At 43.1% G+C, this 13,659-nt stretch overlaps 1 long non-coding RNA gene across 1 annotated transcript; it reads right to left on the bottom strand.

The window, feature by feature from the left end:
• Positions 1 to 352: 352 nt before the first annotated feature.
• LOC145423203 (uncharacterized) lies at positions 353 to 5,231 on the bottom strand. The gene is made up of 2 exons (XR_013904313.1): positions 5,116 to 5,231; positions 353 to 2,511 (listed from the first exon to the last, which is right to left on the bottom strand). It is a non-coding gene; the product is annotated as an uncharacterized LOC145423203 (long non-coding RNA).
• Positions 5,232 to 13,659: the final 8,428 nt, after the last annotated feature.

The following is a 13,659-nucleotide window of genomic DNA, read 5'->3' as shown; positions in this document are numbered from 1 at the left end:
ACATAAAATTTTGGTTTACAAGGTTACAAAACTCAGTTCACAAATACGCATTTGATTTCCAAGTACAGTGGTCCCTCGCTATAATGCAGTTCACTTTTCGCAGCCTTGCTGATTCGCCGATTTTTTTGTGTGCAATTTACCATGTTTTTTTTTTTTACAACGCATTGTGTTCTGCGTCCTGATTGGCTGTAGCCAAATTTACATAAAGTAGCAGTGTGACTCTGAAGTGCTGTACTGTATGTCTGTAAGTTTTCTCCCCAATAAACACAACAATGTGTCACGGTTCTGGGTCAGTTTCGAACCAGTATTTTGAGTTTTGATTATTAGAATTCTATGTTTCTGTTTTTTCATGTTTAAGGATTTGTTCTCGGTTGTATCTCACGTTTAGTTTAGTTCAGGTTCCATGTGTCATTCTGTCTGTCTCTCAGTGTCAGGTCTGCGTCTTGGTGTAGTGTTCTCATTTCCTGTTTTATTGTGAAGGTCTGGGTCTCATGTGAGTGTGTTCAGTTTTACCTCTGTCTCGTCTTGTTGATTATTCCCAGCTGTGTCCACCACCTGTGTGTAATTCCCCTGTGTTTCTCTGTGTGTATTTAAGTCGTGTCCTCTATCATTGTAGTTGCTGGTCTGTCTATCCACCATGTCGCACCCATGTGTTCTCCCTGCTGGCCATCGTCATTCTCCTCTACTCGGTCTCATTCAGGTTTGTGCGCTGCAGTTTAGTTGTTTTCCAGTCTAGTTTAGTTCGAGCTCCATTTGCTGTTTGTCCATATTTATTTCGTGTTCAATAAACCACCTTCGCATCTTCACAACTGCCTGCGATTGGATCCTCATTTATTATTTTCACACGGCTTATCTCACTCGCCGTGACAGTACGGACCAGCCAGATATGGATCCAGCGGCATTCACCCCACCCACGGAGCTTCGGGACCGCATAACAAACTCTGCTTCAAAATTAATCAACCTGTGGCTAGAGCATGAGGGAGAAGCATTTCTCTACCTTCTGGAAGCCAGGCTACAACAGCTTATTTCCGATTATCCCTGGCTATTGGACTCACTGCACCCTCTGGTATAAAACTTCATTCTACACGAACTTCACCTCCACCCTCCAGCCGCTACTGCTTCCCAACCCAGCCCCCCGGTGAAGGTTTTACCCGGCCAGCCGGAGCAGTCGCCTGGCCCGCCGGTGCAGTCGGCAGGGAGGAAGCGACGTTCGCGTCACCGGCGCGGCACCCCACAGCCGGACTTCAGGATGTCAAAACAGTCGGCTGTGGTGGGTGAAACAGACACTCCTTATGTTCCTTCTGACCCAGATACTAGGTCTATTTCTTCTGGAGCTATTTTTTGTGTCTCCTCTAAAATTAATAAGGATTTCTCTGTCTCACCCATGACCATTGCTCCTAAGACTACCTTTGTTGAGCCGACTTTTCGTGCTAATGACTATGTTCACGCTGTTGTTTCCATGCCCGGAGTAGCTGAGCCTAGCACTACGAACATAGGGAATTTAAGTGTCTGGGAAGCTTTCTTGTCTCCGTCAGTTCCTTCAGGGAAAGCAATAAACCTTTCTGAAACTGGTTTTTCTGGCCATATTGTCCCATCCTCACTTTCACCCCAGTCAGCAGCCCAGCTGCCCTCAGTTCAGTCAGCAGCCCAGCTGCCCTCAGTTCAGTCAGCAGCCCAGCTGCCCTCAGTTCAGTCAGCAGCCCAGCTGCCCTCAGTTCAGTCAGACACTCCACAATTTATTACACCTCCACTACAACCGTCTCCGCTACTGGTAGGTCAGTCTGTAGCCGCTTCGCTGCCTATAGCTCTGTTGCCACCAGTTCAGCTGTCTGCCCACTCATTTACCCAGCCATCATCCTCACAGCCTCATTACAAGCAGGGAACACACTTCACACAAACTTTAGCTGGTTCACTTAAGCTGGCCATCTCAGAGACAGTTGCTCCCTCTAGGGCCTCCCCAGAGGCTGGGTGTCAGTCACCAGCCAACTCTGCTAAAGAGGGCATTACACAAACTTTAAAACACACCAATACCCTCAGAACACAGGTCATGGGAGAAATTAAACAGATTCCTTAAAAATGTGCAAATAACAGCATTTAAGACACGGCAAAACATTAACTCAGAAGACTTAAGAACAGCGCTTTAAAATTTAGTAAAACACAATGAAGTAGTACCAGAAATGCAGGAATAAGGTTTTTGTGAAACTCACTCACGAATGGTCTATCAAGTCTGCTCTGGAAAATACCAAACTTAAGATTCATTACTTTAGAGCTGGCTTTTTGTCCATCAAGCTCAAGGCATAGCTTTTGAAATACCTCAAAGGTAAATTTCAGCTGCTTGGGATAGGTAAGGTTCAGAGCGTAGATTACTCCCATCATCAAAGCACAGGATCTGGCAACATCAATCCTCTCCAGGATCTTGGATCCCTCAACGATGATGGTTGCAGGCCCATGACCAATGATAGCAATCTTCATGATTTGCATTGCAAGGTCTGCGTTGAGCTCCTCCTCATCCTTGTAGGAGAAATTAAATGTTAGGATGTATAAAATACATAGCTCAAACAGGTTGTCTTTTGTGTTTTTCAGTGATTTTACTTTGTCATTCTGTAATTTTTAAAAGCTAAATTAAACCATAATCCAACGTTTAAAATAAAAAATGTCTTGTTTTTCACAGTTTTGTTTTTCCACTTTGAAAAGAAAATCTAATAAATCATTTTTAAGGGTTATTCCACTTCTAAGTGAAATTTTATCTATTGACATATTGCCACAGTTAGAAAGTGAGAAACAAGCCTTTTGTAAACAGCATACTAATTCTCCTGATCCGAAAGCAATCCATTTGCTTTAGCAGAGCGTAAACAATGGAAGTGAATAGCAGGTGCTAGCATGTTGTGTGCAAAAGTGATTAAAATGACTAACAAAAATGAAAACAGTAATGAAAACAAATATTTCTTGGGAGCTCAGTAATCATGTTCACGGCAAATGAAAAGTGCAAAAGTAACACGGAAGATTTGCAGAAGCTGATTTAGACTTGAGACTACATTGCAGTTACGACAAACACCGCTGTAAACATCCACTGCATGGTGCATGGATATAACGCAACAGTTGAAAAAGTCTCCAGCTTCCATAAACAAACACACACAGCCACTACTATACAAGCAGCTGCAGTAACAATGGATGGGTCGTTGATTTGTTGAAGAAATATTGCACAAATAGCATGTTGGTTTATAGACACTGGTCGGCAGTGGCTTCAACTGCTGTGTTATAACCATGTGGAGGCTTACAGCAGTGCTCTGTCGTAATGTAGTCCCAAGTCTAAATCGGCTCCTGAAAATCCTTCATGTCAATTCATACTTTTCATTTGCAGTCAGCATGATTGTTGAGCTCCCCAGGAATACTTGGTATCATTATTGAGTGATTTTAATCACTTTTGAACACAAAATGCTGGTACCTGCCATTCACTTCCATTGTTTATGCTCTGCTGCCAGATCAGGAAAATGACTGCGCTGGCTACAAAATTTTTTATCCTGTGTGTTTATGTTGCACCTTATCACGGAAACAGGTTTCTATTCAGCAAATTATGTTCAATGACAATGGCAATAAACATCTTCGGATTGTAATTCTGAAATGCTTTTTTCTCACTTATACATGGCAATAGACATATCTTCACTTAGGGTTGGAATGTCCCTTAACTCATTCAGTGCCAGCCACTCTCAGATTTCATACTCCCCTCAGTGCCAGAGATATTTAGGTTTTTCACTGATTTTGAAGGCTCACAGAATATTTTGTTCTATGACTATGTGAATTCTGAAACCACCATGACAAAAATGAGTCTCTCTTCTTTCAGCAGCAAAAAAAAATGTTTCTACCTCTGTTATTTAGAAATCTGCAGTAGAAAAGAGAAACTTTCATGACAAAACACCTGTTTCTGGATCAAAAGCGCTTTGTGTAAATAGGTTTTTCTAGCAGATCAGTGACTTTGATGTAAATATTTCGTGTTTCAATGATTCATGCAACATCTCAACTATGTTTTACTACTATGAAGTAAAAAAATCACCTGTAAAAATGTACTTTTGGCAGATTATTTTGTGTATAAAAATAGTTGTTTATAGACAATTTCAACATTTGAAAAATATATAAGAAAAAAGCGACTAATTTATGATTCAGAGAGTCTGTGTGTGTGTGTTACTCCCGCATGTGCACAAGTGAGTGCGCGACTTAGTCTGTTCACCCCCCACCCGGCTATCGGTTCTGTGTTCTGTGTGTTTTATGCAGCAAATCGTTCATTATTCTGGTCCCTGCTGCCTTCAGAAGTTTCTAACAGGAGATAAATCCGGTTCATGTTCACTGGAATCGCTAGAAAAACCATGACGTCAGGCTGCGGGCCTCAAGCTCGAAATGACGAGCTGGATCAAAAATCGCGCCACAATACTCGTTCTCAGTAGAGCCGACTGTCACGCTGGTGGGATTTTATCCATGTAATCAACTCCACCACCTTCTCAATTCAATAAAAAGCTCAAGAGGCCTCTATGGCACTGAGCGTTCGGATTCATTTTGACGTCTAAAGACGTCTATGGCACTGAATGACTTAAATACTCAACCCTGAACAGAAAATCCAATGAACAAAACACAAAGACCCAACAGAGACATGCATTCAAAACTAAACAAAAAGTTAAAAACCAACTCAAGTACTTACACTGTATTGTTTGAAAAGATCCTCCTCCTTCTCTCCAAGATAGACTATAAGGCAGCGAATAGCAATTTCTCTGCGCTTTTCAACTGTGTTGTCCTGATTGATAGAAAAAAATAGAAGGTGTTCAAAATACTTTTTTTCAGTGGAAAATGTGCCCACATTACAGAACTGGCAACAGAAACTGAGTATTTCAGAGGTTCTCATTGTTGAGTGAGTTGAGTGTTTCCTTGATATGTGTGATTTTAGGCTACCCCATGACTTAAATGAACAAAAACAATCTAGGTAAGGACATGGCAGAGGCTGTATACTGGGGATATGGCGTAACCTATAATGTTTCATCAGCTCTTCCTTAGTGGAGGTTGCAAATTTACAGATTTTACAAGGCCAATCCATACCTCATGATTCTGAATTACTCAATTCAAGCTTACTTGTTAAAGCTTACTTCAGAAGGTCCCTTGGTATTCGATACCAGGAGAAGATGATGGTTTGAGCCTTTGTCCTGGCAAGAAACACAGCAAAGTAACTGAATATTTCGGTGAGATTCTTAGCGGTCAACAGACACACCGGACTAATGGCGACCGCACTTCCTGCGCAGAAGCCAATGGGGTTGAACTTCACCCCGTAACGTTACGAAAATTTAGGAGCGTTTCTTAACAATTACTAACATAAAATGCTTCCCTTCAAAAAATAAATTTCACATTTCAAAAATAAAATCACAGTGAACACAACTTAGCTTGGCTAGCTACGTTAGCATAGTAGTTTGCGCCGGGGCTAACAACGTCCGCTATCTTTTAAAAATTATAAGACAATTACAGTGGTCTGCATTAGAGTAACATCAATGTTAAAATTTCCAAAAAGAGCCCAACAATTTATGCTATCGCGGAATTAGCTGCTGTGTGTATATTAAAACACACAAACGCGGGGGCAAGCTAAGATGTATGTTATGTATGTTACGTCGTTGTTTTACAGTAAACTAACAAAATCCAGAGCAACTGCAGATATGTGTAATTTCGCATAAAATTACTCACCGTTCGCGACGAACACAGCTCTTGATAAACCTTGAACACGTGCTGTTGAATATGTCCGCTTGTGTAGAAGAAGGGAACTGTGAGCTGTTTACACGTCATCAAGTTGTATTTTACATCGACAGAACTTAAAATTATATTGTTTTTTGATTAAAAGAAGATTTTAAATTCAGACAAATCACGATTATATATTGAGTAAAGAGGCATAATTTATGAGTCACCCGAACTCAATAAAATAAAAATTTCAATTAGGAAGTCTAACAGTATTTATGAACTTGATTTTTCATTTCACAACAACATATATATGTAAGTAATGACTAAAGGTCCCATTAATTACTTTTTAGAGTGTAGAGGTCAAGATGCCAGCACCAGCAGCTCTACTAGAGGACTTTACTGAGCAGTCTCAGCCATCATCCCTTGCTGAGAGCTCCATTGAGTTCACCCCTCTGCCCCTGTCCTCTGCTAGAGGACCAGAGGGACCCATTCAGCCGTCTATCTCAGCTGGAGGGCCGGAGGAGCCCGTCCAGCCTCACACCACGTCAGCTGGAGGGCCCGAGTTGCCCGTCCAGCCTCAAGCCAAGTCAGCTGGTGGGTCCGAGGAGCCCACCCAGCACCACGCCTCATCTGCTGGGGGTCCTGGAGGACCCATCAAGCACATCCTCACGTCTGCTGACGGTCTGGGGAAGTTTGTTCAGCCATCACCTGCTGAATCATCCCCTGTGACTTCTACACTGTTGCCTGCATCTACATCATCGCTGTGTGTATTTAAGTCGTGTCCTCTGTCATTGTAGTTGCTGGTCCGTCTGTGTATCCACCATGTCTCACCCATGTGTTCTCCCTGCTGTCCATCGTCATTCTCCTCTGCTCGTTCTCATTCAGGTTTGTGCTCTGTAGTTTAGTTGTTTTCCAGTCTAGTTTAGTTCGAGCTCCATTTGCTGTTTGTCCATATTTATTTCGTGTTCAATAAACCACCTTCGCATCTTCACGACTGCCTGCGATTGGATCCTCATTTATTATTTTCACACGGCTTATCTCACTCGCCGTGACACAATGTCGCATTTTGCGACGTGAAAGGCAGCCGTGGGTGCCTTTGGTTTCATTCTATAATACTGCACTTATTTTTCTATGAAGGTTTGAGTGTTTAAACAAGAGAGAAAAGTTTGAAATATTCATGCCTGTTTTGAGAAAAGTGTATAAAGTGTGTAGTGAGGGGTTTTACAGCCTTAAAACATCTATAATAATTGTAAAAGATAAAGTTGGCTACTTTGCGGATTTCACCTATCGTGGGTTATTTTTAGAATGTAACTCCCGCAATAAACGAGGGACCACTGTAGAAAATATTTAAGACCACACTTTGAGCCCATAGTCATGTTCCCTCAGAAGTTTGGCTTCTGTTTTTGTTTTCTGTCTCTCTCTCCTTTCTGTCTGTGTTGGTTTTTGTTTTGACTGTGTTCAGGAGCGGGACTCATTCTGGGTTCCCGCCCTTTGCTCCATACAACTGGACGTATCACCAATCCATGATTTTATTATGGTTAGTAAATTATTTTAAATAACATGCCTTATATTGAACAATTACCGGGTTGCTTCTTAAAAACTTTGTGGTCAGTATATTAATTATTAGTTCTCATTTGAAGACTTGCAAAACCCGCAGATCTACAAGTTCTGTTTAGTCCATTGGATTTCACACACCAGATCCATTTGGTACCAGACAGAGAATTTTAAAGTATGATTTGACTCGTGCTTCTGTAGATGCAGATTTAATTTCAGAGTTACAGCTGAAAATTAAAATCACAGCTTTAACCCTAAACTTTAAAATAACTGCCAGGTAGCATTTCAAAGATGGCTGACTTTACCAGCATGTACCTGCAAAAACCCCGATAATCATTTAAATACTGTGCAATGAGAGCAAGCTTTAGATCGTGGCTCAAGAGTTGGGAGTTCGCCTTGTAATCGGAAGGTTGCCGGTTTGAGCCCCAGCTTGGACAGTCTCGGTTGTTGTGTCCTTGGGCAAGACACTTCACCCGTTGCCTACTGGTGGTGGTCAGAGGGCCCGGTGGCGCCAGTGTCCGGCAGCCTCGCCTCTGTCAGTGCGCCCCAGGGTGGCTGTGGCTACAATGTAGGTTGCCATCACCAGTGTGTGAATGTATGTGTGTGTGTGTGTGTGTGTGTGTGTGTGTGTGTGTGTGTGTGTGTGTGTGTGTGTTTGAATGGGTGGATGACTGGATATGTAAAGCGCTTTGGGGTCCTTAGGGACTAGTAAAGCGCTATATAAATACAGGCCATTTACCAGGCCATTTAAATGTGAAAACAAAGGGAAAACCATCTATTCCTCCTCACTCCTTTACATCCCTCCCACCTCAGGAGTGCCTCCCTTGTCTCTCCCTCCCTCAGATCCTGAAGGTCAGATCCTGGTGAGTGATCTCCAGTTCTGCTGAGTCCACCAAACAGTGGAGGAGAGTGGTGCTATGCTGCGACCCGGCCGGCCACTGATGTCCATAAACCAAACCAGGAATGACAGGTGTTGCTGGGTCCGCTCTGCCTCCTCTCTTCAGCCACTTTTATTCCTTCTCTTTCTTCCCTTCTTTTTCCCCACTGTGTGCCCCTGCAGCGCGCGCGCACACACACACACACACACTCATTCTCTGTTGATTTATGGTTTATTGTTCCTTGTTGTGTTTCAAGGTCACTGCTAACGTGGGACAAACTAGGCCCAGGGGGGGTGTCTTTCAGCGTACCTGCCAGGGATCCGCCAACACTGCTGCAAGCTGTCGACAGGGCTCCTTCTGCTGGAGATATGGCCAAAATGTGGGTCTCCCCATCACGCTCCAGCTGTGGTTCATGAACTACATCAGCAGCCTAAGAGGTGACTTTAATCAGTAGTATTAAAGTCAGAGGTTACATCAACACAGCACCTTTGAAAAACACAAAGAGGCAGATCAGATCCTTACAGGAGCTTACTGCTCCCTGGTGTTGATATAAGAGTAATTTTTTTTTTCTTTTTTTTTTTTAGATCTATCTGTCTTTTTTGCAAAATTCTCTCTGTAGCTATTTGTGTTTTTCCTGATTTCCTGATTCTTATATTAGGGTTAATTGACCTGGGAGTGAGAGAAAATAGAGGGCGAAAAGGAGCATTAAGAGGAAAAACACATGCTCACTGCGGCAGACGAGGTTCCTCCCTGAACTGTAGTCAATGAAACAAAGATCCATCATAGGACTCCCAGGGGAAATGCTGATGTCTAAATAGAAATTAGCAGGACACAACTCGTCAGCACGGAGCTATCTGCTTAGACAGTGGAGTCGCTCGTGGATGGTAGGTGGAAAAAAAGATAAATATTGGGCTTAGTTAGCTTACAATTTGGCCATCTGAGTGTGTCTGTGTGTATGTGAGGACTGTGGTTTTCCAGAGGATGTTAGTTGTTTCCTGATTGACTCCAGATTTCTCTTCAGCTAAATGGAACCCGTCATGGTATTAGCATCTGTAATGGGCATCAACAGAGGAGTCTGTGAGGAAAGGGAGTGTGTGTGTGTGTGAGACTCTTCACTCCAACACTCATACAATTTTGCATTACAGGTTTGTACTGGTGCACAGAGCTGTCACTGGGACATTGATAAAGTGTGTTTGTGGTTGCATCCATGCCTGCTCACGAGTAAAGCAGTGGCGTGTCCAGCGGGGTGGCCTGGGGGGGGCACAGGCCACCCCCCACCCCACCCACCCCCCCCCCAACCAGACTGGCCACCCCAGGTGCCACACCGAAGCTAAAACAATAAAATTCAATGAAATATCAAATGTATGATTATGTTTTCACAGTGGAGCTCAGATATCCGAGTGTAAGTGAATGCAGCATCGGCTTCTGCACTATGAGCATCATGTTAGCAAAGGTAGGTGAGCCAAGCACGAAAGACCGCACCGCAGAAAACAATTTTTCGGCAAAAGATTAACAGGTTAACATAGCTGGACTGGCCATCGGGTACACCATTTGACCGGTGGGCTGATGACTTTTTTTTTTTTTTTTTTTTTGTAATGGCATGAACAATGAGAGGTGGTGGATTGGCCAGATGCTGGCCGATGTGTAAAAATAACTCCGTTGTTTGGTGGTGGCTATGGCGGAGCTTCCACAGAGGAGGAGAGGCCCAAGGTAGCCGCCAGTCCGAGTGTCAGGTGAACTGAACTTCAGGTCAGAAGTTATGACCTGCAGTCTAGCTGGGTCAGATATAAACCAAGTTTAGGGGTACCGTATTTTCACGACCATAAGACGCACTGTACTAAAAGGCGCAGTCACAGTTATGTGTGCCATTACTGTATTTAACTGTATTGGGCGACCGTGGCTCACGGGGGTTGGGAATCGCATCTGTAACCGGAAGGTCGCCGGTTCGATCCCTGGGCTCTCTGTCCTGGTCGTTGTGTCGTAGGGCAAGACACTTTACCCTACTTGCCTACTGGTGTTGGCCAGAGGGGCCGATGGCGCGATATGGCAGCCTCGCTTCTGTCAGTCTGCCCCAGGGCAGCTGTGGCTACAACTGTAGCTGCCTCCACCAGTGTATGAATGTGAGAGTGAATGAATAGTGGTATTGAAAAGCGCTATATAAATCCAATCCATTATTATTATTATTATTAACACACACATAAGGCGCACTGGATTATAGGGCGCATACAAGTACCGTATGCTTATTTAAAAATAAAGCGGGAGCAAACCTGAGTTCGGTACCTTACTCCCATTTCTATTACCGGTAATTGTCATCATCAACAGCACACAAGCATACAAGTGTGCATATTTAAAAATAAAGCAGGAGCAAAACTGAGTTTGGTACTCACATTTTTATTACCAGTAATCGTCATCATCAACAACACACAAGCATACAAGTGTGCATATTTAAAAATAAAGCAGGAGCAAAACGAAGTTTGGTACTCATATTTTTATCATCAATCAAACCCATCGAAGTCCTCATCCTCTGTGTCTGAATTGAACAGCTGCGCTAAATCTCCATCAAACATGCCAAGTTCACTTTCTTCACTGTCAGAGTCACTTTCCGTGCCGTGCGGCTCCTCGGAAATGATGCCGGCTTTTGCGAAAGCTCGAACAACAGTGCCAGCAGACATGTTAGCCCAAGCATCTACAATCCATTGGCAAATTGTGGCGTAACTCGCCCGGCGCTGCCTTCCATTCTTGGTGAAACTGTGGTCTCCATCGGTCATCCATCGCTCCCAGGCCACTCGCAGCCTTACTTTGAACAGGCGGTTCACACCGATGTCCAGCGGTTGGAGTTCCTTTGTCAGGCCTCCCGGAATGACAGCAAGCTCACAGTTCATTTGTTTCACTAGTTTTTTCACATCGGCTGTGAGGTGGGCACGCATAGAGTCACAGATTAAGAGCGATGGTGATGCGTGGAAAAAACCACCTGGTCTCCTTACATACACCTCCCTCAGCCACTCTTTCATCATTTCCTCATCCATCCAGCCCTTTTCATTTGCCTTAATGATGATTCCTGCTGGAAACTTCTCTTTAGGCAAAGTCTTTCTCTTAAAAATCACCATAGGCGGCAGTTTCTGTCCATTAGCATGGCAGCCAAGCACAACAGTAAAAGACAACTTTTCATACCCCGTTGTGCGTATCGCTACCGTGCTGGTCCCCTTCTTCTCCACAGTGTGACTCACCGGGATGTCAAAAGTGAGCGGGACCTCGTCCATGTTTGTGATGTGGCTGGGCTGTTTTTGTTTTTGTCGCCGATGTGTTTGCTGCAGTTGGAGCGGAAGATGGCCAGCTTTTCCTTATAATCTGCTGAAAGTTGCTGTGCTACCGTAGTCCTGGTCCGGATGGAAAAATGGCACAGTTTCATAAAACGAAAGCACCAAGACGGACCTCCTTGGAAATGTTCAATGTTCATCTCTTCAGCTAGTGAAACTGCTTTTAGCCGAATGGTGACCGTCGAAACGCTTCTCCCGCTCGTTCTTTGCTCGATGATCCACCGCTCGAGTCTTTCCTCCAACTCGGGCCACCTCACCTTATGTCCGCGGAAACTCAGCTGCGTTTTCTTGACCTGCCGGAGCTTGTTTTCTAGCTTCCTCCATTTGCCAACCATCGATTCGTTAATCTTAAATTCTCTCGCCGCTGCTCGATTTCCATGTTCCTCCGCATAGCTGATGGCCTTCAGTTTAAACTGTGCTTCATAAGCGTGTCTCTTTGCCATTTTCAGGGTTGTTAAAACAACGATGTTCCACATAATGCACATACCTGTCCTTTTATAAGGTATGTGCGATTGTCTGGTATATATGATCAACGCCCACACTTCACCCTTTAGCGTTCTCATGGTGTTCTCTACTACGTCCTCCTTACAACACACAGGGCGCACTGTGCTATAGGGCGCGCCGTACTTTTTGAAGAAAATCTAAGACTTTTAAGTGCGCCTTATGGTCGTGAAAATACGGTAGTTTATTTTCGTTGTGGTGACTTTTTACAGTCAGTTACAATAACTCGTACTGCGAGTTTCTATACAGCTGGGTGGGTGCTATGATGTTACTGATAGTGAACTTTACTGACTAACCTAATGAATAAAATAGAGTTGTCAACGGCTCCTTAAAAAATGGAATGGTCCCACATTCAGAGAAAATATTGCGCATTTCGTATTGAGCTGAGAAGAGAGGCAGTTTGTCCCGTACTTTAGCTATAATGAAAAAAAGACACAAAGGTGGAGTTATTCTGTCGTTACGCTGCACAGCTGCCTCTTCTTCTCTCATTCTCTCCCCTCCCTCTCCTGTTTCTACTTAAATCATGAAACTGATCAATTATCAGCTGATCGGCTTTTCTCTCTTGTTTATTTATCGCCCACTTTGCGCCAGAAAGAGGAAACCAGCCGATGTCACGCTAAACAACAGCAGCACGTTTAAGCTTGATCAGCTGTTGTTAGAATTTATTTAATATTAATTTCTAGTATCAGCTGATGTTTGCTGGAGCCACAGCTGTAAAAGCTGCTGGTCATGATATCGGTTTGGTTATGTGGTGAGAGGGTAACATGAAGATGAAACCAGGAGATGTCCTTACTGAATCATCAGAGCTGAACAGGTGATGGAGAAACAGGCTTACCTTTTAGGTGACATGAATGAGTTGAAGGGAAGTTATGAACTGTTTCTGAGAGACAAATAACACCAGGATCCTTTTCTAAGTAGCTGACAGCTGGTAACTGTGCAGGAAAGTTTTGCCAGGGGGGCCAGGTAGGGCATTAACAGCATTAACCTTTCTTTCTTATTCTCATTTAAAATATCTAGCTTTTATTAAATAATTATCTGAATCTTGCGAACAAAGTTTTTATCTGACGTAAAATGTATAGAAATCACACATATACCAAAAAGACAGTGTACATCACTGTCACAACAGTGTTTGTTTTCATTCAAAGGCTTTATGGCTTTAATACCTGGTGGGCCGGTCTCTAGTCAAAATGCCCAATTTTTTGTCCCAGTCCAGCCCTGCAGGTTAATACTGGCAGTCTCACCATGCCAGCTGACTGTATTTCATCATCAGCCAGTGTTGTTCTTTATACATCAATATTACCAAAGTTTACCATAAGGCAGCATAGAAAGTATTTACTTGCTTTCAGGTTTTATTCAAATGTTAGTCTTTTCAGTTGTTTCCCCACTTTTTTCGTGTTTCAAAATCAAACACCAGTTTGTAAGAAGATTATCTTCTTTTTTTTAATAGGCAGATAAAGTTTTGCATTGGCATTGCCTAATTTGCCAATTGTATGTTAAAAATGTTCGTATTTTAATATTCAAAAATGTTTTTGCTCAAATCATATGTGCACTATATGTCAGTAAAAATACTATGCAAATATTGCTGTCCTTGAATGCTGAATAAACACTGACAAAGCACTGATTGTATCTCTTGTACTTTATCAACACAGTATCTAAAAACTTTGCACCGTTGTGGTTAAAATCTCATTCTAATAAGAGTTAAA

Source organism: Astatotilapia calliptera, chromosome 20 (genome assembly GCF_964374335.1).
Source record: "Astatotilapia calliptera chromosome 20, fAstCal68.1, whole genome shotgun sequence".
Taxonomy (NCBI): Eukaryota; Metazoa; Chordata; class Actinopteri; order Cichliformes; family Cichlidae; genus Astatotilapia; species Astatotilapia calliptera.
Note: the sequence above shows the minus strand (reverse complement) of the source record. Positions and strands in the feature narration are given on the sequence as shown.